Source organism: Balaenoptera musculus, chromosome 3, assembly GCF_009873245.2.
Source record: "Balaenoptera musculus isolate JJ_BM4_2016_0621 chromosome 3, mBalMus1.pri.v3, whole genome shotgun sequence".
NCBI lineage: Eukaryota > Metazoa > Chordata > Mammalia > Artiodactyla > Balaenopteridae > Balaenoptera > Balaenoptera musculus.
Window position 1 is genome coordinate 43932571 of NC_045787.1, and position 23660 is coordinate 43956230.

At 39.9% G+C, this 23660-nt stretch overlaps 1 pseudogene; it reads left to right on the forward strand.

The window, feature by feature from the left end:
- The first annotated feature begins 4794 nt into the window (after positions 1-4794).
- On the forward strand, positions 4795-6438 carry LOC118892483 (annotated as a pseudogene).
- Positions 6439-23660: the final 17222 nt, after the last annotated feature.

Below are 23660 nucleotides of genomic sequence, written 5' to 3' on the forward strand. Positions count from 1 at the left end.
GGGGCAGTCTGGGGAGGAATGGGTACTGAGAGGTCCTGGGTCGAAGGGAGCCTGGCATCGAAAAATAACTTAAGGAAATTCCCTACATTTATCAAATCGATTAAGGTTTGACTTCAGCGTCTTTCCCCAAACCAACTTTCTCACTCCCAATTCCCATATTTATTTCTAGATCTTTCATAATTGGAGATTGTGCGTGTAATGTCAGCTACTCACTGTGAGAATTGTTCCTTGTGCAAGCTTCTTCATCCTCTTGCTTGGTTGGTGCTAGCTGGGAGATGCAAGCAGCTGTGTAGTCAAGATGTTGCCATCTTCTCAGAGACTACTTTTATTATTCCGAGCATTTTTTTTGGCTCCAAATGTTATGGGTTGACCATCCTAAAAATGATATGTTGGAGTCATAATGCCCAGAACATTAGGATGTGGCCTTATTGGGAGACAGTCTTTACACAGGTAATCAAATTAAAATGAGGTCATTAGGATGGGCCCTAATCCAGTGACTGGTGTCTTTATAAAAAGGGGAAACTTGGACCCAAAGACAGACATGCATAGAGGGACAAATGCCGTGAAAAGACACAGGGAGAAGACCATATACAACCCCAAGAGAGGCCTAGAACAGATCTGTCCCTCAGAGCCCTCCAGAAAGAACCAACCCTGCCAACACCTTGATTTTGGACCTCCTCCAGAACTGTGAGACAATACAGTTCTGTTCTTTAAGCCACCTACTTTTGGCACTTTGAACAGCAGCCCTGACAAACTAAACATCAAGTATCTCAAATTTTAAAGGGCATACTTTGTGGTATCCTAGGATGCTGGTTCTCAGTTCTGGCATCTCAGCACTGGCATCTCAGCACACTGGTGCGTGACAGTGGTTTGTTAGGTTTATTATATATTGTTATTCTAATTAATAATAGTTGAAGTGATAAAATATTTTTAAAAATTTTCTTCTCTTATGTGTAAGAATTGGTTAAAATGCTCCCTGTAATAAAATCCAGGAGGACTCTTACCCATTTAAGTTCTGATATGCTTCCTGGAATGCCATAGAAATAGACGGAAATATAATTAACATGCTTGCAATTGCAAACCACCTTGGGTATGCTCAGTGAAGTGTTTAGCACATGTGACTGTCATCTGCCCTGCAAATAGACAGAAAAAAAAAAAATGCCACTGCTCTCCATAAGACCAACTTTCAAACTCTTAGTCACAATCTACCCATTCTGAAAGAAGTTGCCTCACCTGGGATTCCATATCCTGAATGACTGGTGTATTGTTTTTAGGACATTATTTCTCTCTCTTACATTATCATTATGGAATTTGCACCAACACAAAGTGTATCTACATGATGTTACTAGGCTATGGTAATCAGAAAGGGAGAAATTTATCCTAACCAATACTGCATAACTATGTTGGATGCATTTTATTAAGTTAACAAACTTGTTCAGAAGAAAAAACTCATAGTCAGATACCGGCCATCATTGTTGGTAAAATTCAATAAATTTTCATCAGAACAACTTAAACATAACTTTATATTTTCTGGGTCAATGCTGAGTCATTAATTATTATTTTATATGTGTTTTCCAGTCAGTTTAGATTGGTCATAACTAGATATTTAGGAGCTTATGTGATTTTTTTAAAGTACTTACCAGTGGGATTAATTTAAATGTCAAAAAAGTAAAGTAAGTAAAATCATTGTAATGAGGATCCCCCTCCAAACGATAATCGCTAATGGAATTTCATTATTCTCCTCTAGTGTTGAAGATACTCCTGAGGGTTACTTTAAGTAGTCATTTCTCAACCTTTTTGACTTAAGACTCACATTCATGGCAACATCTAATGTTCTGAACCCTCTTAGCATTTTTTAGTCTTTTCATCATTTTTGCAGGTATTGAATAAGGAATGGTTTTAAGAAAAATCTTTTACTTAATATATATGATTAAAAGATATAAGATCTTTTACTTTAGATATAGATAGAAGTATAACTGAAAAAATAAATTTCACTTTACTGTAATTTTTAGTAATATACATATTCTATGAAAGCAAATTGCTATCAACAAAACAAAGATCACCTACTGAATGGGAGAAGATATTTGCTAACAATATATCTGATAAGTGGCTAATATCCAAAATATACAAAGAACTCATACAACTCAACATCAAAAAACAAAAACAACTCTATTAGAAAATGGGCAGAGAATCTGAATAGACATTTTTCCAAAGAAGACATACAGATAGCCAACAGGCACATGAAAAGATACTCAACATCACTAATAATCAGGGAAATGCAAATCAAAGCCACAATGAGATATCACCTCATACCTGTCAGAATGGCTATCATTAAAAAGACAACAAGTAACAAGTGTTGAAGAGGATGTGAAGAAAAGGGAACCGAACCCTCATGTACTGTTGGTGGGAATGTAAATTGGTGCAGCCACTATACAAAACAGTATGGAAATTCCTCAAAAAATTAAAAATAGAATTACCATATGATCCAACATTTCCAATCCTGGGTATTTATCTGAAGAAAACAAAAACACTAATTAGAAAGGATATATGCACCCCTATGTTCACTGCAGCATTATTTACAATAGCCAAGATATGGAAGCAACCAAAGTGCACATCAATAGACGAATGGATAAAGAAGATGTCGTATATATGTACACTGGAATATTATTCATCCATAAAAAGAATGAAATATTGCCATTTGCAACAACATGGATGGACCTAGAGGGAATTATGCTGAATGAAATAAGTCAGAGAAAGACAAACACTGTAGGCTTTCACTTATGTGAAATCTACAAAACAAAACAAATGAACATACATAAAACAGAAATAGAGTTTTAAATACAGATGATAAACAGGTGGTTGCCAGAGGAGAGGGGGTTAGGGGGAGGAAAGCAATAGGTAAGGGAGACTGAGGATTATTTTCCAGTTGCAAAATAAATGAATCATGGGGATGAAATATACAGTATGGGGAATATAGTCAACAACTAAGTAATGTTTTTGTATGGTAAAATTCGTAACTAGAATTATCGTGGTGATCATTCTGAAATCTACAGAAAAAAATCACTACGTTGTGTAACAGGAATTAACATAGTGTTGTAGGGTCAATTATACTCCAAAACCGAAAAACAAATAAACTCATAGGAAAAGAGATCAGATATGTGATTACTAGAGGCAGGGCAGGGTACACTGGAGGAAGGCAGTCAAAGGTACCACAAACTTCCAGTTGTAAGTAAATACTAGGGTGTAATGTACAACGTGATAAATATAGTGAGCACTGATGTATGTTATGTTTGAAAGTTGTTAGGAGAGTAAATTCCAAGAGCTCTCATCACACACAATTATTTTTCTATTTCTTCAACTTTGTATCTACGTGAGATGATCGATGTCCACTAAACTTATTGTGATGATCATTTCATGATTTATGTAAGTCAAATTATGCTGTAAACCTGAAACTTACACAGTGCTGTATGTCAATTATACCTCCATAAAACTGGAAGAAAAAAAGCGAATTGCAACTTTTCACACTGACCATGGGAAGGCACACAATTTAATTTAGTTGAAATAAATTATTTCATAAAAAATACATTTGGGACAAACTTTCAAATGACAGATGATGTTGGTTTAGTGACAATACATACGAAAATGTAGGTTGAAATTTAACATGTTTTAGCAATCAAAAATAGACCAAATTTGCTTTCATAACTGTTACAAATTCAACTGAGATTTTTTTTTTTAATTTTGGAAGTTTATACTTATGCTTTGCATTTAAAATACCATATGAGAGAGAAGGTTTTAAAGTGCTATGGTGAGCATTTCTTTACATATAGCCCATTTTGATGTGGCTAGTCTTTATTCCCAATAAATGAAAATCTAAATTGGATATAACAATAATATATTTTGCTTTAAAAATGTCTTTTGGAAGTTGTAGAGCCATCTTCATATTCTACAAAAGGTTTATTCTAACTTACAGATAAGGCAAAGATCACTGATGCAAATGTATAGAATTGGTATTACCTTTATGTCTGTCCTTAACTTTTATGTTCCAAGATCAAAGTTCTTGAGCTTTTTGTCTTTCAGCAATGGTCAGTTGTAAGTCTAAACTAAACAATTAGTGTCAATGAATAAAGGGCACTGAAAGCTGTACAATTGTAAATGGAAGCAGAGGTGTTTAGCTGAGTCCGGTTATACACATCAGAGCTCTCCTGATACCTTATCCCAGCTGTTTAGGAGACTCCTGGAGGTTCTCCTGCTGTCATGTTGTAAAGGGAAGAAATACTAAAATATTATTTAAGATTGGATTAAGATGGCTGTCTGGGTGTAGATGCATCTATTCCCTTCCCTCCTCAAATACCTTGGAATGAAGAAAAAAAAATCTAGATATTTAAAAGGAAAACTCATTAACTGAACTGTTAGAAAATAATCTTCCTAGTGTACTAGGTAGTCTTAAGAAGTTTCTGAAATAGAGAAATCAAACAGGATTGGAATGACAGACACAAGACTGGAGGGCATCATAGCCCAATACACTGCAAGGGTTGATTGGCCAGTGGCTTTGGGAATGCTTAGAATTGAAAATCCAGTCGATAAAGAGAGCAGGAGGGTTCCCAGGGGTGATGGAAAGGATCATCATTTGTGTTAGTCTTTGTAGGAGCAGTAGAGTTTTCCCCTGGGCTAAAACAATGAGAATGAGCAGAGGACACAGGAGAGTTGGTGCTCTAGGTAGCCAGTGATCCCAGGAAGAAATGAAGCCGCAACACCCAGAGGAAGGGTCCTCAGAATATCCCAGCAAGACACGCTATGCCGGCCATAATCACCACCAGAGTCAGTGTTATAAGCAGCGGGTGTTCACCAGTAGATGAACCAACTCTCAGGTACCCACATGACACAGGAGGCCGAATCTTATCATCCTTAAAGCAGGAGGTAATGTGTGCTAGTATCTAACGTTGGTAAACCAAGAAACAAAGCCAAAAGCCTATTACTTAAAGTTATAGTGGAAAGTACCAGGAAAACTAAGAACCCAAACATTGAAAAGGGACATGACAGTGGTTCTGGACTGGGAGCGGGTGAGGCAAGAGGCTGTTTTTCATTCTGTAAAGTTTAATCTTTGTTTCTGTTTTTCTTCCTGTTTTATGATATACATTATTGTAAACTAATGAATTATTAACAATGTAATTCTAAGAATATTCATTTTCTTTGGTGTGACATTTTAAAACCAACCATCATGCATGTATAAAATGAAATAAATTCAATAAAGATATTTCCATTAAAATAGCAGCAGAACTTCAAAATACCTTGGAGAGGATATTATAAAAAAATAAGCAGGCTCGGTGCCACGGGACTGGGGGAGACGCTGTTGGTGAAACGCTTGCAGACGATCCTTCCGCGCCGGGCATGCGGGATGGGGATCGGGGGGCGCTGGCGGTGAGCAGGGCGGGGGGCGCCCGGGGCGGGGTCCTCCAGTGCTCCCTCCTTGGCCCCGCTCCGAGACCTTTTTTTTTTTTTAACACCTTTATTGGAGTATAATTGCTTTACACTGGTGTGTTAGTTTCTGCTGTATAACAAAGTGAATCTGCTATACATATACATATATCCCCATATGTCCTCCCTCTTGCGTCTCCCTCCCACCCTCCCTATCCCACCCCTCTAGGTGGTCACAAAGCACCGAGCTGATCTCCCTGTGCTATGCGGCTGCTTCCCACTAGCTATCTGTTTTACATTTGGTAGTGTATATATGTCCATGCCACTCTCTCACTTTGTCCCAGCTTACCCTTCCCCCTCCCCGTATCCTCAAGTCCATTCTCTACGTCTGCGTCTTTATTCTTGTCCTGCCCCTAGGTTCATCAGAACCTTTTTTTTTTTCTGATTCCATATATATGTGTTAGCATACTGTATTTGTTTTTCTCTTTCTGACTTACTTCACTCTGTATGACAGACTCTAGGTCCATCCACCTCACTACGGAGACCTTGACTGCCTTGCACAGCTGAGCTCCCGGGATGGGAAGGGCGACCTGGGTGATCCTCCCCCGACGCGGCCCACGGTGGGTACCAACCTAACGGACATTGTGGCTCAGAGAAAGATCACCATCCGGGAGCTGGGGGGTGGAGCATGGGACCCATCTGGTCCAGTTACTATGGAAACTGTCATTCTCTCCTGTTCATGGCGGACGCCTCTAACCCCACCCAGATCTCTGCATCCTGTGCGCAGCTCCTGGGTCTCCTTTCCGCAGAACAACTTGAAGAAGCATCGGTTCTGAGTCTCTTCAATAAAATTGACCTGCCCTGTTACATGACCATAGAAGAGATGAAGTCGTTAATCAGGCTCCCGGACCTCATTGCTTGTGCCAAGCGGAATATCACCACGTAGAAATCAGTGCCCGGAAAGGCACTGGCTTGTCAGAAGTGCTGCGCTGGCTCCAGGACACCCACAGAACTGATGGTTGACTGCAGGGGGAGAAGCGTGGCTGGCCCGCTCTGTGGCAAGAAGGCAGAAGCAGCACTGCTTGGCCTCTGGCTATCTGTTGCTTTTATAAGGGCAGAATAAGCCCTAGAAGATGGGGTTCTGTGCTGAGTTGCAGTGATGGGTAAACTGAGGCACCCAGGTTATAGAAACTCCTGACATCTGCCCTCTGGCTCCAGCGCTGGGAGAGGAGGACAGGCCTGCCGGGTGGCCTGTGTCCTACACCATCCTGGGATGGTTCTAGGGGATTTATTCCCCTCCCCCCAGGAGAGCTGCTCTCTCAACTCTGACACAAGCTCCAACCTGTTGAGTTTCTGATACCGTGACAGTATAAGGAAGCTTGTGGGAAAACACCTATTGCTTGGTGCATTTGTGTCCTAGGGCCTCTGTAACAAATCGCCACAAATGGTGGCTTGCAGCAGCACAAACTTACGTTCACGGTGCTGGAAGCCAGAAGTGTGGAGGCTCTGAGGGGGATTCCGTTCCCTGCTTCTAGTGGCTGCTGGTGCCGCTTGGTGTTGTTGGCTTGTGGCTCGGCGGACTTGAATCTCTGCCTCTGTCTTCACGTGGTCTTCTCTCCTCTTTTTATAAGGAGGATGTAGGGCCCGCCCTAAATCCAAGGTGATCTCATCTCAAGATCCACAGTTACATGTGCAAAGATCTTTTTTCCAAAGAAGGTCACCTTTGCATGTTCCGGGGGTTACAACTTGGACATATCTTTTGGGGCCACTATTAAACCTACTGCAGTCTGGTAAGAAAAAAATAAAATAAAATAAGCACACCTACTCAATGAAATCTATAATACTTGAGAGCATAAAAATTAGGCTTGAATGTATTCGGGAAAATCCACATTACTCGATGAGAATAAGCAATCATAAAATATCAGTTTTGCCATGAGTAATCTAAAAAATTAATTAAAACTCCATGGAAGTTTTTAGAAAATAAAACTTGAAGGTGCTTCTTGATTTCATCTGATAGAGGTATACAAGAATATGTGTTTCCCCTAAAAAGTAGCAACGAAGGGGACTTGCCTTACAGAGGGAAAACATATGATAAAATTACAATAACTATGAGTCGTAGGTAAGGGCACATAAATAGGTAAGTAGGCCAACAGAACAAAATAAAGTCCAATAACAGGCCCAAATATGATTATTACTTCAATGATCAAAGTGGCCTTTCTCATCATTGGAGAAAAGACAGACCATTCTATAACTTATGTTGGAACAATTGGCTATCGATTGTTCAAAAAGAAAGTTCTCCCTCACACCATATATAGAAATATATCACGTATGGATTAAAACCTACTTTTACAAATAAAATTATAAAAGTTTTAGAAGACAATATAAGAGACTTTATTTTTCTTTGGGTGGGAAAAGCCTTACCTAAATCCCAGGAATCAAAAAGAAGCTGTGAACTCACACGTATGTTCAGGAAAGGGAGTAAGTTTGAGGTAGGAGGTGAGGAATATATACTGCATATTTTTGTATTATTTAAATCTTGTACAATCATGTTAACTTAATATATTATCTCTGTTATTTACTTTAAAAATAAAGAATCAGTAATATCTCATAACTAGCAGCTTCTCACAATTTCTTGTGTATGCCAATCTCAGTCTACCTTCAGGAGCCCTGACTGGAAACCATTGAGTTATGCCACCTAAACCCCCTCTACCAATGGCATTAGCCCTGCTCCCTGGAGCAAGGTGCAGGCAGGTGAAGAAATGACCAGAAGCTGCTTACATTTAGCTTCATCTTGAATTTGTTTCTTACTCACATGATAGATCACATCATTAGGGATCTGATTACCCAAAAAGATAGTTTTGCAAGGAACTTACCTGGTTACTAGCATTATTGTTACATAGAATTTGCAAGTTGATAAATTTCTTTCTGGTTCCTTTTAACTCCTTTTGTTTGTTTTCTTGAAACTTTTCCCTACCTCCTATAAAGTTATCTTTTTACAATTTCTAGGCTCTCAATGCCCCTATATAACATTTTCACTCCTCACAGATGAACCCAACCCAATTTTGCCTTCCCTAAAGGTTTCAACTTTCCCATTTTCTTAGTTCTGTTTTCACAATTATATTAAAATCTTTTGTAAAAGAAGTAATGACCAATAAGGTGCAAAAACTGACACATGTCTCTCACTGATACTTACATTAAAAAATGGAATCTGTTACCCCTAATAAAACCTATAATTAATGGGCTATATGGAAAAATCTTGTCAAGGCAGTATTTCTCTCATTTCTTTCCCCCCTTTTCTTATAACAATATTTAAACAACATTAAAAAAAAAAAAGGTCAGCACCTTTCCAACGTGCATCTGAAAGACTTTTAACTCTTACTTAGATTGAACCTTGATTGTGTGCTTGAATACTGCTACAATGACTTGAACAGAGGAAGAATGAGATTCAACTGAGCTGCGTGTACTTTTTATTTTGTGCTTTATGAACACCCAGGTGTTTGAGAAACTGATTATTAATGTGTTTCATCATCTGGTCTAGCAATTCTTCAGAAATCCAAGATCTGTTGACAAACCTACAACTTTCAAAGTTGGCTTTTCTCTGATTTAAAATGCCTTAATCTGATATTTTACATTTAAAAATGGCTGTTGTTTTTTGAAACTCTAAGATAAAACTGTGCCTTTTTGAGTAGTCCTATTCTATTCTTGGTCCCTGGTAGGAAGAGTTGCATCTCTAACAGCTTTCCTTTTATGGGCTCCTAAAGTAATTCTGAAATGGGCAAGTTTTCTGCATTTCATTGGTTATTAACTGCATCTAACCAATTGCAAGAGATCGACTTTCTTGGATCTCAGCCCCTCAACACAGCTTTTGCTGTATTTTGCCATGAGTTCTGAAGGGAGCTAACAACAATGCGTGTAAAATTCTTAGCTCACTGTCTGAAACATAATAGCTGCTAAAATATTATTGATTCTTACTACTCCTTTGCATGGCATAATCACCACCAAAGCAGCACTTATAATAATAGTAAACATATATTGAATGTTTATAAATGACATAGTACGGTGTTAAGCACCTTCCAGGGGATTAGCTAATGAAATAGATATAACCTTATTATCTTCCTTTTACAGATGAGAAAACTAAGGCTTTGAGAGTTTATTCAAGTTTAATCATAATCAATGGAAGAACTGGGATGGAAGCCAGTCGCCTCCATAGCCGGGGCTCCTCAGAGAGGAATAAGATCAAGGATCCCTTTACTAGCCTAAAGTCATTATGGTGCAGAAGATGCATAGAAAGCATCAAAAAATGAGCTATTAGGGAACTAATTTCTCCATAGAGCATGACATTCTATATTTGCCTTCTAGTTTTTGCTACTACCATTCACCATAATGTTGCCTCTAACTGCAGTGCATCTCCTTTTCTGTGGCCAGTCTTTGAATTACGAATTTTCTCAGTTTTCAATAGAGTAAGAATTCAGCTTTGTGAGACATGGGGAATTAAATAAATGAAAGAGGATTTACTGAGGTCAGTTGCAATAGATTGCTCTTCAGTGTTCTTCAGAATCACCAGTCCTGCTTAGAATCAAATGCAGCCCATGGACTTCCATTGCTGCCCAGAGTTAGCGTCTTATCACTCTGCTGAATTCCTTTCAATTTCTACACTTGAAGTCATTGGTCTCACTTAGTTCCTCAACTTGATTTCCTCCTGCTGTTGAAGGCTGCTGAATGGCTGTCTGGAAAGCCATTATCAGCAGCTGTCTCTCCCCTGCCAAGGAAAGGCTTTAACAGTGAAAAGCTGCACACTGCTTCAGATTGCATGCATGTGTGATTTTCATAAATTGAATTGAAATGATTCAGAAAGAAAAAATGATTGAGAGGTGGTGCAATGGTGACACAATATCCCCGTGAGGACTATGAAGTGATATCCCAAGCATGCTGTTCATTCTTGTTTCTACAACTACAGGATAATATTTATCTGGCTTTTACATAGTGTATCAAGTGACAGGAGAAAGCCTAAGTAAGATGCTGAGAACGCCTCTGCTGTATGTATTAAGCTGCAACACTTTTTCTCTGGCATTTATTTACTAAATCACAGATGCTCAAAAGAAAAAGGACCTTGAGGTGTCTATTTGCCTTTTTGTCTTAAGCACTGATCTCTTAAATTAATTCTGCAACCTCTCTCATTTATCTATGTCAGTATTTACTACAGGGCTTATTGTCATTTTTCATTAAGAAATATGAGGTACGTTTTCAAACATAAATACTTTAAATAGTCAGTACTGCACTTCCCTTCTACTGACAGCCCCAACCAATAAAGGACCAGAATCTCATGACTGTCTGGTTCTCCTGTTACTGAGAGCTCATCAGAAAATGATAGCATCTGGTAATTGTCTTTGAGTAGAAATTTAATTAATAGAGTATCTACAATTGACACCAAATGGAAAATAACTTTGAGGAAAAGTATGAAGTAGGGGGAACACATGATTTCTTCTTTCTTGATCAAATAAATCCTGTTCTTCATTTAAAAAAAAAATAGGAGTTGTTCTACCTTCTGTCAGGATCATTCCAATTTTAAGGTTATTAATGTCCATCACTGGCAGATAGTACTATTTTCTATTAAACTAATGGTCATTGTCTACTTGGAGACTCCTCTTGAAATTATTCCTTAATGCCTACTTCATGAAAGGTAGATCTAAAGAAGGCTTTTTACGCAGACATAGAGAATGGACTTGAGGACACGGGGAGGGGGAAGGGTAAACTGGGATGAAGTGAGAGAGTGGCATGGACATATATACACTGACAAATGTAAAACAGATAGCTAGTGGGAAGCAGCTGCATAGCACAAGGAGATCAGCTCGGTGCTTTGTGACCACCTAGAGGGGTGGGCTAGGGAGGGGGGGAGGGAGACGCAAGAGGGAGGAGATGTGGGGATATATGTATAGCTGATTCACTTTGTTATAAAGCAGAAACTAACACATTATTGCAAAGCAATTATACTCCAATAAAGATGTTTAAAAAAAATTTTTTTTAAATAAAGAAGGCTTTTTTGTTGTTTTTGGGGCAGACCACCAGGTTTCATGTCTTACTGAATTGAATGTATTGTTTGTGACAACAGATGTAAAGCTAATTAAGCTGTGCTTGACATGGTCCTAGCTTCTTCATCTGCATCATAAAAAGGCTAACCTAGCAGCTGTCTAAATCTATGAAGTCAAAAAAGGATCAAAGCAGAGACACAATTTCCTCTGAACTTGAAATGAAAATGAGTGTGTTTCCGGTGTCTATCAATCTGCCTAAAACCAAGTAAATCATTTCAGAAGAAGTTTTCAGCACTCTATCAAGGTGATGGGGGTAGTGGGGTGGTAAAGTAGAAACACGTTTACAACTTTATTTCTATTGACCAGATAAATAACCTCCATTATTCAAAATGATAAAACCAACCAGAAACAGAAGTTAAGATGTTCATGTATCAATCCACTAGTAGGACCTTAACTCCATCAGAGGAATAGAAGAAAATAAACAAAAATGGGAGGTTAATGTCTCAATGTTATTTAGTTATTTAGATTCGCCTAGTGTTAGGTCACTTATTCCCAGATACTTATGACTAGCTTGTTGCATATCTATTTAGTTTGAATGCAAAATATGCATGAATACACGAAATAGTATTTATGAGCCAAGTAATGTGCAGCGTGCTTTACATATACAGTCTCCTTTAATTTGCCCAACAAAATTGTGATGCAATTCTTATTATCACTATTTTAAAGATGAGAAAACTGAGCATTGATAGAATTGAAAAATAACTTCCCAACCATCCAGAACTAGTAAGTAGTGAGTCCAGGATTCAAGTCCTCATCTATTTAATCTAAAGTCCTTATTTTAAATCATTTACAATCATTACCCTAAAGTTCTCTATGTGATAATATAATCTTGGATAAGATGAGAAAAAAAATAGGTTTTAAGACTGTGTGCTCTGAATTTTCTGACACAATATGGTTATGATTTTCTCCATTTGACAAAAAAAGAAGCATTAGCCTAATTATGCTTAGGGCTCAGATAATGAGCATATCTTGATTTAAAATCTACAATATGAACAACTCATGGCAGATATCTCAATCTGACCAGAGAAATCCTTTCTTACTTCTTTTAGTTGGAGGATACTTGATTTACAATGCTGTGTTACTTTCTGCAGTACAGCAAAGTGAGTCAGTCATATATATATATATATAAAATATCGTGTGATATCGCTTATATGGGGAGTCCTCTCTTATTTCTTTTAGTAGTCAGTCTCTGTGAATGTGGATTTAAGACATTGAAGCTTTACAATTTTATAAGGCAAAAAAGAAAGAATCCCTACTTTTTTGATAGCAGCTTGGATGAAAAAGGCTAATGAGAGGCTCTAATGTAAGTGTTCTGTAACTTTTTGTGCAATGAATTGCACTATATAGTCTGAGGAAGCCTATGGACCTCTTCTCAGAAGGATGTTTTTAAATGCATAAAATAATCTACATAGGATTACAAAGGAAGCCAACTGTATAGAAATTTAGTTATCAAGAATTTTTAAAAACAATACAGTAATGTATGAATTTCTTTATTATACATTAAGTAACAAGACCTAGTGGCATGTCTAATAACTACCGCACATTTGAAGCAGGGGTGGATGCAAAAAACTATTGGAAGATCTGTCACTACTGTAATGTTCTATTCCTTTAAGTATTATCTGTACATTTTGATATGAATACTTGACTTAGTCTCAGATTAATCAACACTTCTACCCTCCTCCCAAATAATGTAAGAGTTTTTAGGAAGCTTTAACCACTTATCTTCTGAATTACATGATATTGTTGTCCACTATTTCCATATCACTTTCTAGTTATACCTCCAAAGTTAGTTGTTACTATTTTTGTGGTTTTAAACAATTAATGATTATTTTGATTTTTCCACATGTTGACCATTTAAAAAAACTACCATTATTATTTGCACTTCATTATTTGCTTTTGTGCTCAATTTCCTTCATTCAAAAGTATATCTATTAGTAATTCTCATTAAACTTTACAGGGTCTGTGAATGGTAAACACCACCAGTATCTGCCAAAAATGTTTGCTTCACCCTGAATGCTGAAAGGTATTTTAACTGCATATAGAATTCTAGATTGAGAGTTATTTTCTTTATAATAAATTAAAGATAGTATTCCCTTTGTCTGGTTTTTATTATTCAGATAAAGCAAGAATAGGATGGTTTGAAACAAAAAACTTCTTGGTATGAGAAAGAGCTCTTAGAAATTTAAATATGGTAGCTGAAATTTAAACATGCAATGAAGATTTGTACTACCTGCATCAATAAGCTTTCCCTGATGTATTAATTTTCTACCACTGCTGTAACAAATTACCAAAACTTGGTGGCTTAAAACAACACAAATTTATTATTTTAAAGTTCTGGAGGCCAGCTGTCCAACAGGGTCTCATTAGGCTAAAATCACAATGTTGTCAGCCTTCTTTCTGGAGACTCTAGGAGAGGATCAGTTTTCTTGCCTTTTCTAGCTTCTAAAATCCTTCTAGAATCCATTCCCATCACTTGGCTCATGGGTCCCTTCCTCCATCTTTGAAGTCAGCCATGGTGAGTTGAGTCTTTCTCACATTACAACACTCTGACCTCCTCTTCTGCCTCCCTCTTTCATACATAAGGACTTTTGTAATTACATCGGGCCCACCTAGATAATCCATGATAATCTCCCTAGTTTAAAGTCAGTGGATTAGCAAACTTAATCCCGTCTGTAACCTTCAATTTTAAAGTGTACTGCTTGCAATATCGGAGGGTGTTACCTCTGGAAATATAATAGAATCAAACAATTAGGAGAGGCCACTAGGAAATTAAGTATGGATGCCTCTCCAATGGCACATATTCTTGGGAGCTATCTGGATTGCCTTAATCACACGACAAAGTCATATATTGAAATTGGAAGCCTTGACTGGAATACCACAACATGTCATGCTGACCACTTTGAAAGTCTTTATTAGCTATAGTTGTTTTGCTCAGTTGGAGTGTCAACTCTTTTAACCTCTCCCATCTGAATTCTACATATCTTTTCAGGCTCAACTTTGGTCCATCTTTACCATAAAACATTTTTGATGGCTTCAACCCCAGCGGGCTCTCCCTTTTCCAAATTCCTATCAGACTGTAGTCCATAGTTTATTATCTTGCTTCTAATTACTCTATTGTTTACTGTTGTTTCGTCTTCATTGTCATCATCTTTGCTCCCATGTAGTGAGCCCCCACTATGGAATCAGGCTCTGCTCTAAATGCATTTTGAGCACTACTTCAATTCTCATAACTACCAGTCAAGGTAGTTATTATTACCCTCAGTTTGTGGTGGAGAAAATAGAGACTCAGGAGATAACATCTGGCACCCAGGTTCAGACAACCTGAAAGTGGGGGAACAGGAATTTAAACCCAACCTGCCTGACATGAATCTGGTGCTTCTGACCCTTTTCCTATACTGCTCCAGACAATGTTTGTTTTGTTCTTAGACTATAAGCTCCTCCATGGTAGGGACTCTATTTTTCTGAAACTCCCACAGCATCTAGCACAGACTTAAGCCTAAAGCAGGAGTCCAATGCAAGCATGGAATGGCAGCTTTGGCAAAAACATGGACTTGAAGCAGAATAGTGCCATAAGCAATGCAAATAGCCCCAGCTTTGGTTTATTGCATGAGTGAAGTGATTATACAAGAAGTCGAAGAACCTATTTCAACAGCTTTTATTTTGTGCCTTTAAAGGATGCCCAGTAGGTTAGGAAAATTTGGGGAATTCCCTTTAGTGGTTTTGCAAGGATGACTATGGTAACCTCGGTCAACGAGTCACCTAGCTAAACCTATGGAACCAGAAGAACACCAATGCCTGTAACCACAGGATTTACACAGTTTCAATATCCAACCGGTTGTTGCTAAAATAATTTCAAATAATTCCTCTCAAAGGAGTGCTCTGTGGTTATGCCCAAGTCTCAGTGGGCCTGCTCCCTGCTGCCCTCAGCCAACCCTTCGGGGAAACTGAAGTGCTAGTTCACAGATCCCATCCTGGTATGAAATTCCAGAGCACTTACACTTGTGTTTAATGATAATAATTAAGGATTAAAAAGGGCTCTTCAGTGCACACAGATAATGCATTTTTTAGCCATGCAGAAACATATCATTTCTTAGATCAGAGCATCTTCTAGTATAAAGTGTCCCAAACCTGTGCCTTGCCCAGAGGGGCACAGATGCACCCAAACATATTTTTCAGACATTCATGCACTTTATGTTCATGTGGTTGCAAAAGAACAGACAAAAGCCCTCCTGGAATCTGTGGAAATTGCAAAGATGAGCTCATTCGTGGGCTGCCCCTCAGATACTACTGCTGTAGGTGAATTGGCCAAGCTCAGACTTGGACAAGCAGATAATGTGAAGGAAAGAGGGAAGGTGCCATTGCTGAAAAGCAGGCCCTTGGGCCAAGATAGGGCTTGTAGAAACCCCCAGGCGATGCGGGAAGCCTGTGGGACTACTTCCTGGCCCTGTGTGTACTTCCTGCTTTGTTTCTGAAGAGGGTGTTTGGCACAGGGTAGGTGCTTGTGGGTTGGATGAAGCTGCTTCTCAGCTCACTGGCACAGGGTCCTCCCATAAAATGGGCATATAACTGGGGCTAGAAATATGCAGGATTATAGCTGGTGATGCTTTTGGAGTTTTTCTTATTAAACCCTAGTCTACCCAGCCCACTTTGTTCTTCTACTCTTTCCATCCAGCTCTGTGGGTCTGGATGCGGTTTTTACATGTGGCAGAATCCCCCACTCTGGCCTCCAGTCTGCTCTCTCCCAGAGTCCTGCCAGGGTGAGACTTAGCACATTTTCCTGTGTCCCATCCCCTCCACACCGTGCCCTGGCTACACCGCCAGTCTGACACCAGAGCTTCCCAACCCCTATGCCTCTGCACACCCTGCAAAGGAGTGAAGGGTGGTCTGAAACGGTCAGGGCACCAGTTTGGGGGACAGGCAGGGCCTGGGGCATAGAAGCCACCCCCTCCTACGTCCTTACCCCATACAGCTTCTAGGAACAGCAGCTTTCTCTGTTGGCCCCAGCGAGTCACATAACTAGTGTCATTTTCTGTGAGTGTCCTGAGAAGATTCAGAGGCACTGTTAATTGCTGCCAATATAATCAATGAATGCAAATGCATATCTGCAGCAGTTTTTAATTTTTGGTGTGCATCAAATTTACTGACTAAGCTTTTTAAGATTATGATGCCAATTCCCTATCACCTGAAATTCTAATTCAGTCAGCATGGGGATTAGAATCTGCATTTTCATTAACCCCCCTGAACTATCTTTCTGAACCTTGTAGTTACCGAGATAGAGGAGGCATTTTTTAGCAAATAATCCCCAAACCCAGCAGGTTTATTTCTTGCTCATGATACATGTGTTTCTAACACAAACTGGCATGTGTGTATAGGATGGAGGTGGGGGAAATCACAGATAGGGAAACTGAGGCCCACAGAAGTGAACTGACTTTCTCAAAATCACAGAGAAAGTTGGAAGGATCGAGTCCTTGTTCTATAGCTGGCACTTCCCCCACTATTCCACACTATATTCCTTCTTCAAGCTTTACCATGAGTTAAGAGAGGACTACTCCCTCAACAGAGCCCTGACATATTAGAAAAATGGGCGGGAGGAGGGGAGCGGACTCAGGACTGCGATGGGAGTTGAGGAAGAGGCCGCCAATGTCATGGAAAAGTGCCAGGTGGGGATTATATTACCTTTCAATAGTGTATTAAGGAAATTGGGGAATTAGGAATCTTAACTTAGTATAAAATCATAACTTTTGAATTTGATAGAGATATTAGAGGTTATCAAATCTAATCTCCAGATGAGGAGAATGAGTCCCCTGAATGAATCCTAATCATGATGGAGCTACGACCAAAACCCGACTCGATCAAGGTCAGTGGGCCTTCTGCTACTTTGCTTTCCCGAGTCCTTGATATGTTTTCCTGGCATGGCTTATAGGATCCCAGTTAAGGAAACTCATGATCTTTCACTTTTGAGAAAACAGGACTTTTCTGTGCAGCAAACTCATCCACTCAGCCCACAATGCTCTCCACACCCTCACAGGCGCTTCTTCCAGTGCCCTCAGAGCTCCTGAAAAGGGGCCAAGAGACACTTGGCATCTGTTACATACCAACAGCTAACATAACTGCTGGCAACTAGTAGGTTCTGAATAAATGGTTGATGATGGATGGCATAATAGAGAATCTGCCTTTCCATGAACTCCATGGACTATTTGTCTGCATATTGCATTATTCAGGATGTTAGTCTTATGTGGCAAACAGCCCTAAAGTCTTTGATCTTTTTTCCATGTATCAGCAGTAACATTCTGAGGGTTTTTTTTTTTTTTTTCATTTATCTTGAACAACTCTCTAAATTCTAATATGCTACAATCTCTTTCGGGACACAGACTGTGTTATTTACCTCTTCAAACCTAGAACAGAGTCTGGTACCTAGTGTATCCCAATTGAATGGATGGAGGATGAAGGACTGTCTTCCCCTCTCCACCTTCCGTACCCTCCTCCCTCCTTTATCCCCACATGCTTACAGGAGTCCTCAGTAGTTTGTCAGAAATCTTGCAGGTGTCACGGAGCTGAGCAGTCCAGTGGTATTTGTGTGCATGTGTGTGTGTGTGTATATATATATATATATATATATAAAATACACGGGGGCACTGCTTCACATGAGAAATCTGACAAAGCACATGGAATCTGTGACAGAGCAGCTCGTGCTAGCAATGTGTATCCTTAGAATTCTGTCCTTACCAAAAGGTGACAGAGCCCATATCAAGCTTTGCCGTGGTTCTTGGATCCTATGTCCACCCCCTTTCTGCTCTCTCCCCCGCCCCCTCCAGCTTCCTCCTCCTCCTAAGTCACTCCCGGTGTATACATGCGTCATTAGCAACCTCTCACTGTGGCAGGAACGTCGCTTTCATCTATGAATAGATTTTAACAGCCTCCTTCAAGCTTCCTCTCAGGGCTGCACTGACTCAGCCATGCTGGGGACAGGGAGTGCTTTGACTGACAGCACGCCTTACCATTCTAAGGTGTGATGATGGGAATGCAAGGAGAGAGGGGCAAGAAGACCCAGCTTGAAAGAAGCCTTCCTAAATCAATACATCCACCATGGAAGAGCCAAAAAGAAAGATGCTGAACAGCTGGACAACTATTGTGGGTTGTTGTGGATAAAGGGATCATTCAGGATATGACATTAGTGATTTCAAAAATAAGACCTCTTTCAGATTTGGGCTTTGATCCAAAGATTAAGAAGAAATTTCTTCCCCTGAGAAAGGCTATTTAGAGAGTCAATCTGCAAGTAGCCAAGCTGGGGAAAAAGAGGATTTCCAGAAGGCAAATTCAGGTCGTGAGTGATGGGTGCCGTGCCTTGCAGGCTGAGTCACAGCTACTGCCTTTAATCAGGGACCAGACACAGTTACCACAGCAGCCAGCTGCAAAACGCACCTCTGTGGACTTTCAGACATCCGAGTGACCACTTCTGGCTCGGGCTGCTTCACGCACCCGGAACGTGTGGGAACAAACCAAGTTAGAGCCTTAGGTAGGATGGAACCAGCCAAAGAGGTTTTTCCAGGAAGAAGTAACCTCATGGCTATTTATTAATAGGACAAAGGATTCACCTGATAGAAATGTTTGGTGTCTGCTTAATTGTTCTCAGGCAGTTATTACTGCAATTGGCAACCTGCAACGTTGCAAAACCTCATCTAGACCAGTATTAAAAAGAACCTGTTTGTGATTGTTTTTTGTTGCAGAGAGTAGATAAACAGTTCCACCCAAAGTCTCACTCAAGTGTTTACTCCGTCCCCCTCTCTTTGCCTCTCTTTCTGTGTGGCTTCTCAGGAGGGTGAGCGTGAGGTGGGGTTTGAGGACCAAAGGGACGCACCGAGATGCAAGTATATGCAGTGCTCCGTTCATGCCACTCGTCCTTAGCTGCAACAGGCAGCACCTGTGTTAGTGAGCCGGGCCGGTGTTCCCAGAAGCAATGACTATGAAGGTTCTGGTTTTTATTTTCGTCAACTGGAGACTCTGCCCAGGAACAAAGTAGAATGACGGGGGCAGCTTCAGAGTCAGGTGGGGTTCAGAAACACGATGATTAGGAAGATACCCATGCCCCAAAATACCACTTCCCACTGAAAACTCCACACTCAGACCTTCGTTTCTCTGACTCAGATTCTATGAACTCGCACTGCTGCGGTTTCTCCTCCCACTGACAGTGATTCTTCTTCATCTCCTCTCTCTTTATCCACAGCCCGGCATAGTCTCCATCCCCCTTTCCTCCTGGCGTCAGTGTTAAGCAGAGAGTTAAATTTACCTTCTTAAGCACATGCTGAATGTTTTCTTCTCTGAAAGGTCATAGCATTTTACATCTATTCCATTCATCTGTGCACTTAACTGTGTGAATCCTTGGGTTATTACTTGACGGTTTGATGGGTGTACATGATCTTCCCAATTATATTTTAAGTACTTGGGAACAGTGACATAATCATGAGTCTCTGCCATTAACAACAGATTCTAACACATAAGAGGCCTTTAAGAAATACCTGTAGTTTGAAGATTTTTTTTGGAATTAATAAAATTTGTTTTTGAGCAGTTTTAGGTTTATAAAAAACTGGAAGCTACAGAGTTCCTCCTGCCAGCCACAACCTCCCCCCTCCCCAGTCTCCCCTACTATTGGTATCTTATATTAGCATGGTATATTTGTTGCAATTGACAAGACAATATTGATACTTAAATTATTAATTTAAGTCCATAGTTCATCTTAGGATTCACTCTTCTGGTTGTATATTTCATATGCTTTGACAATATATAATGTCACGGAATCATACAGAATAGTTTCACTGCCTTAAAAATCTCTGGTGGGCTTCCCTGGTGGCGCAGTGGTTGAGAATCTGCCTGCCAATGCAGGGGACACGGGTTCGAGCCCTGGTCTGGGAAGATCCCACATGCCGCGGAGCAACTGGGCCCGTGAGCCACCACTACTGAGACTGCGCATCTGGAGCTTGTGCTCCGCAACAAGAGAGGCCGCGATAGTGAGAGGTCCGCGCACCGCGATGAAGAGTGGCCCCCGCTTGCCACAACTAGAGAAAGCCCTTGCACAGAAACGAAGACCCAACACAGCCAAAAATAAATAATTAATTAATTAATTAATTTTAAAAAAATAAAGGAATTCCTTAAAAAAAAAAAAATCTCTAGTGCTTCCCCTGCTTCATTCCCCCTCCCCCATTCCCCACTCCCCACGTGCCAAAGCCAGACGGCCACTAGTCATTTTCTTGTCTCTATAGTTTTACTTTTTTCCAGAATGTCATATAGTTGGAATCATAAAATATGTAGCCTTTTCAGACTATCTTTCACTTAACATTGTGCATTTGTTTCCTTCACGTCTTTTCATTGCTTAAGAACTTATTTCTTTTTAACGCTGAATAACATTCCATTGCCTGGATGTACCACAGTTTATCTATTCACCTACTGAAAGGCATCTTCATTGCTTCCACATTTGGGCAACTATGAAGAAAGCTGCTATAGGCATCTATGCACAGGTTTTTGTGTGGACCTAAGTTTTCAACTTATTTGGGTGAATACCAAGAAGTACAAATGTTGACTCATATGGTATGAATATGTTCCATTCTGTAAGAAACTGCCAAACTGTCTTCAAAGTGGCTGTACCATTTGCATTCCCACCAGCGATGAATGAAAATTCTTGTTGCTCAGATGATCTTCTGAGACTGGCTTTCGGTAAGTGGAAAATATAAAAGAAACATTTATGGGGTGGAATGAATTCAGAGTCACCTATCCCTACCCATGGACTATCCTGCAGCGAACAGTGAGGGGTAGTGGAGAGCGAGTAGAGATAGAAACATGCACACCCGGGTGATAGCTTCACCCTGCAACTTATTAGCTATACGGTCAAAGCAAATTACTTAACCTGAGCTTCCTTTCCTCTTATTTAACAACTGGGACAATAGTACCAACTTCCTCAGACTCTAGTAAACATAGTAAACAAGATAATGCATGCAAAGACTCTAGCATAACCCTGAGTATGTAACAGGCACTCCATAAGACTGTTTCCCAACTGTAAGGAGTTAGCAAATTTTCACTAGAAGTTTTGTAAACGTGATGATAATCAGTATCCACTCCCTCTACTTCAAGTTCCTTTAGGATAATTGTAAAGTCCTAATTGTGAAGTCTTTTGTTAGTGATTGAGACAAGAAAATAACCTCAGGATTCTTAATGGGGGTGGAATGTCCCTGTTGCTATTTTCACCCGGAAAAAATACTGAGGACCTAGAAATTTCACTTTGAGCTTTTGATGCAGTGAGACCTCTGACTCTGGAACACAGGGCTGCACACTTCTGAGGGTTTGCCTCACCTCGGCCACATCTCCACAAGTGAGGTCACCACGGGAGCCGGGCAGGGCAAGTGGCTCCTCTTGCTTCCCTCTCACATAAGCCTCGCTGACCATGGGCCTTTCATCTGAGAAAAATGGTCAGCAGCAGCGTGCAAACATGGGCTTAATCACAGTGTTTAGAGAGGTCAGAAACTGCAATTGCCCTGAGATATTTTCACTCATCTTTCTGTACTTGCCGTGGGAAATATCACCGACCATTCAGACCATCATGAAATGCCTGTGTGGTGGGTCATAGTTTCATATCTTCCATTGCTTTTGCTGTGTATACGTGAGCAAGTATGGGTGTGTATGTGTGCTGCCTGCAGCCTAATTTCTTATAAACTATTTAAAGTATATTTTAGATCCTGCTTCTCTGGCCCTAAGCTAATAGTCATCTTTGGTTTGTATGTTGAGTGTAATTCAAAGTATAAAAACACCCTTTGGCCCTTAGCTCCTTGTGCCATGGTACTATCTTCATCTGCTGATTTCCAATTTGGGAAGAGCTCAGAGACACTGATTCTAACAGTGGTGTTGTATTGTGCAGGTGGGCCAGATTCCTGTTTTGGACATGGCTGTAGATATGACCAGTCTGACAGTCATTGTTTAGTCACTACCGGATGCAGAGCACTGTGCTGGGTGGGAAGTGGTGAATGAGGGCCAGAAATTCAGACTCAAAAACTAGAGAGTTACCATTTCTTTACTTTCAGGTGTCTATTCCTATGAACAAATTATGGTTTAGTGACTGGAGGAGAAACTTATTGATTGGCCTCTATTACCACATAGTTACTGACCTATTCAACCCTGGCTCTCCCTCTGTCCACACACAGGTCTAGCATTGTGATGGTCAGGGACCCCTGTGCAGGTGAGCTGTGGAGGGGAGAAGTCGCTTCAGTAATACCTTCATTTGGAGAAGAGCATGAGCTTTTACATTAAACAAATTCTACACTGAGTCTACAAAAGCCAGTAAGTAGAAATTATACTTTAGGCTATACAGTGTGGAAAGAAGATGGGTCACATTTCAGCAGCAGTTTGGAAGAATTCTATTACTATGTTACTTACTGGAAGAATGATATTTTGGAGTAAAACACCCAACATAGTTACAAGACTAAAGTTTTTTTTTTTTTGATCTGAGAACAGATGGCTTTGTGTTGTCTAAAAGAAACAGAACTAGGAGTTGGATCATGGTTTAAACGTTTATATTTGCACAAAGTAATAAGTAAACTAAGTTGATCAAGTGGTATGGTTCCCACTCACGCTCCATATTTCCAGCGGCAGGCAGATTATAGTAACTAGATGCAGTATTTCATTTTCTGGAATAATATAATATTAGCTATGTTAATAGTATTACTTTAACAATATTAATCTTAAAAAGGTTGGTGCTTTTCTCCTAGGATCCATGACTGAAGTTAAATAATTTAGGCATCACCAGCCCGACTGTTAAGATTTCTCTGGGTGAAAGTAATGAAGAATGTAGACATAATGCATGTATTCACCTGATTGTGTTTTCATTTTTTAAAACACAAAATTGTAATGTTCTTTTCAGGGCTAATATCTGGCCTGTGCTTACCCATGTGGCTATACTGCTTGTCAAAATACTGAAATATTTCCATAGAAGTTGGTAAAGAGTTACTGCTTCAAGCTCCCCTAACACCCTCCTAGAACCTGAGTTGACTCAGAGCCTCTCCTGGCCCTTTCCCCCCTGAATTAGTCATTATAGTAGATTGTTTGCAAAAATGGTCACCCTAACTTTCTTCTCTACATCCACACCCCTTTGCAATATGACTTGTGGTCCTTCTA